The sequence below is a fragment of the Petromyzon marinus genome, chromosome 12 (assembly GCF_048934315.1).
Source record: "Petromyzon marinus isolate PM22_M1 ecotype Great Lakes invasive population chromosome 12, UKy_Petmar_22M1.pri1.0, whole genome shotgun sequence".
Taxonomy (NCBI): domain Eukaryota; kingdom Metazoa; phylum Chordata; class Hyperoartia; order Petromyzontiformes; family Petromyzontidae; genus Petromyzon; species Petromyzon marinus.
This window is the reverse complement of record NC_133678.1, coordinates 2,681,359-2,684,228: the sequence shown is the minus strand read 5'-3', so window position 1 is coordinate 2,684,228 and position 2,870 is coordinate 2,681,359.

The following is a 2,870-nucleotide window of genomic DNA, read 5'->3' as shown; positions in this document are numbered from 1 at the left end:
TTGGCGACGTACGAGAGAGGAAGACCTAACCGAGAATGTCTTGACACAAAGATGTGCGCATTACTTGAGCACAATTAGCACAAGGCAGAGGAAAGTGGAAACGAATGGCGTGATGTACAGTGGACACACCTACGGGCTATCCGCCCATGGATTATGATGATAATGATGATGACTTGGCGATCTGCCAGCCAGTGAGTAATGGAGACGTCTGTACATATTACCAACAGAAAAGCGATAATTGCGTACACGTGAATTTTATCCTAAAATCTCTCCCGACTCAAATGAGCCTTGGGGTGGTCTTTCACCATCGCTGGATATATCAATGAGATAGTCATACATATTCCACATTTCTATGGTGGGGGAAGTGATTCTATGGCAAAACCACTGGCGACTTCCATGCATCGAAAACATATCTACAGCTGCTTAAAAGGATTATTTCGATTGTCGTCTAAGCGGCCTTGCCATAAATAACGCTCTTGCTTCTCTTATTTGTTTATTGTGCATTGCCTTAACCCGGCTTATCTACAAAACTTGGATTAGTGTCTGTGTGTTCATAGGCATGAGACATGATCTATCCACTGCTGGTTGAAGATTTTCCACAGCGTCCACTATCTTCACGGTCTTGCGATGCCACAGTACATCTTGCCTACAAATTAATGGATCAGTCCATCTCTTTCGTCATTTTCTTGGCCACTATCTCTCATTTGGCTAGCTTACTGTTGGTATATTGTGTCTTATTTGGAAATTTCTTCTAATTCATGTGTTACTATTCCTGTCTCTCAGTCTAATTCCAAGCATGCTTCTTTGCATATTTTTTCAGATTTTGTTAGATTTTTTCCTGTCAATCGTATTAAGACAATAGTTTATGCGTATACACAGTATTATTTAAAAACAATTCTAATATCTTAAATATATTACGATAACGTGGACTGTATTTATAACACAATTCAATGGTGAATATTGCATAAAGAGAGACCCTTATCTCGTTGAATACTGTGCGTATTGCAAAACGAAGATTAATTCTAGCTGGACTCTTGCATGATTACAGTGCAGCACTGACTCAATGGGCCTTCATATCACATTATGAAAATTACATACTAAATATTCCTGCGCTTCTGCATGATCATCAGAATTATGTTAGCAGAGGTATTAGTAATAGACTAATGGCACATGGAGATAGGCTCTGCTGTTCACACTAAATACAAAGATCCCCCGTATAGCGTTAACAGATTGTTGGGGCAAGTGCTGTCAGTGACTAGAACCCATGAAGGCCGCCACGGCACACGAGGGGGTGGGTGACCAAAACCACGCCCGGCCGCCGTTGTCTGCCTATTTGCGAAGTTTGCACACCGCACCAGGTACTCATTTGAGGCAGATTTGACCTAGGGGACGCCCAGGACCGGTTCAAATATACGCCACCACCCACTGCGCCGCCCACACTGTGTCGCAGTGTGCGTGGCGAGAGGAGGGGGAGAGGGAGGTAATCTGGGCTCTGTACTGACTCTTGGCTGCTCTGTGTTAATGGTTTCTGACGAGCATTGCTTCAAGGCACAATGTTAAATGCGTGGGACAGACTTTGTTTTCCCAATACTCGACACCATGCATATTAAGAATCCTATGCGGTAGAATGTGTGTTTCCAGGGCCCATTTTGCAACATTCCACATAATCAATTGTTTATTAAAATAATAATTATAATCACATTTAATTAATTTGTTTAGTTTACTGCAGTAAGGTTTGATCGATTGTACAGATAACCACACTACCCTTACAAAATGCACATCATGGGCAAAGTAATAAATACAATACTTGCCAAACACATAGTACTATACACATACAGCAATACACTTCGGATTCATACAACGCATATATACAGCTGCATCGCGAGACGCGTGGACGCTCAATTAAACATTTAAACAGGAATACGATGAACGCTGATCGAACGATAATGGGCGTGAGTGTGTGTGTTGCGCGGGGTGCGGCTAAGTGGTTATCGCACTGCGCTACGAACCCAGCGACCCGAGTTTGATTCCCGCTCACGGCCACCAACACCAGTGACGATTATTATGTGATCAGGTTCTGGGCCTCCTCTAGGTCGACCGAGCCTCAAATTAGTACAACACCAAGTGCAGTCAAAGCATCGCCACTGGGGAGACAAAGGCAGCCGGGCGTGGTGTTGGCCGCACCCCCACGTAGATGCCCCAACAGTCTGTGAAGGCTATTCGGGGGATCTTTGTCTTTTTGTGATGAAAGGGTCTGACAAGCTATGCTGCTGCAGTGCTCTGTTGGGAGGGCGTGGCACCAGATCAGCACCAAGGACAGCTCTTCCTATTCAACAACACGGTGCTGGATTGTATTGCACCACTCAATCCGAGTTCTTGGCGACTGCCACTAAAAGTATACCGATATCACACACACGCCAACGCCCTTGCGTATGATATACACGTTAATGTTGTCTATACGTATACGTGTGATTTGTACGCCCGTAATAATTGTTTGTATGTTCTGTAAATGGCTCTAATTGTGACAATGTTGGTAATGTGAATTAAAAAAACACGATAATAATAGCACAAGGCTTTGCTCACAAGCCGGTGCCTTGTGTATTTTATTCATCCTAAAATGATCATCGGAATGTTTCAAAATGCGACAGACGTAGGGGGGGGGGAATATCTTCATTAAAACACATCATTCGACAGTGCAACCCATGTTCGATATACACTTTCCGCCCATATTTTACAGTGGAAAAAAAAATCTATCAGGGCGGGTGAAGCGCACGTAGCGCAATGGAATTGGTGGAATATTGCCTGCGGGGCGTGCGCTCCTTAATATTCACTCCATTCCCTCCCATCATTATAACTATAAGGTGCGCCCT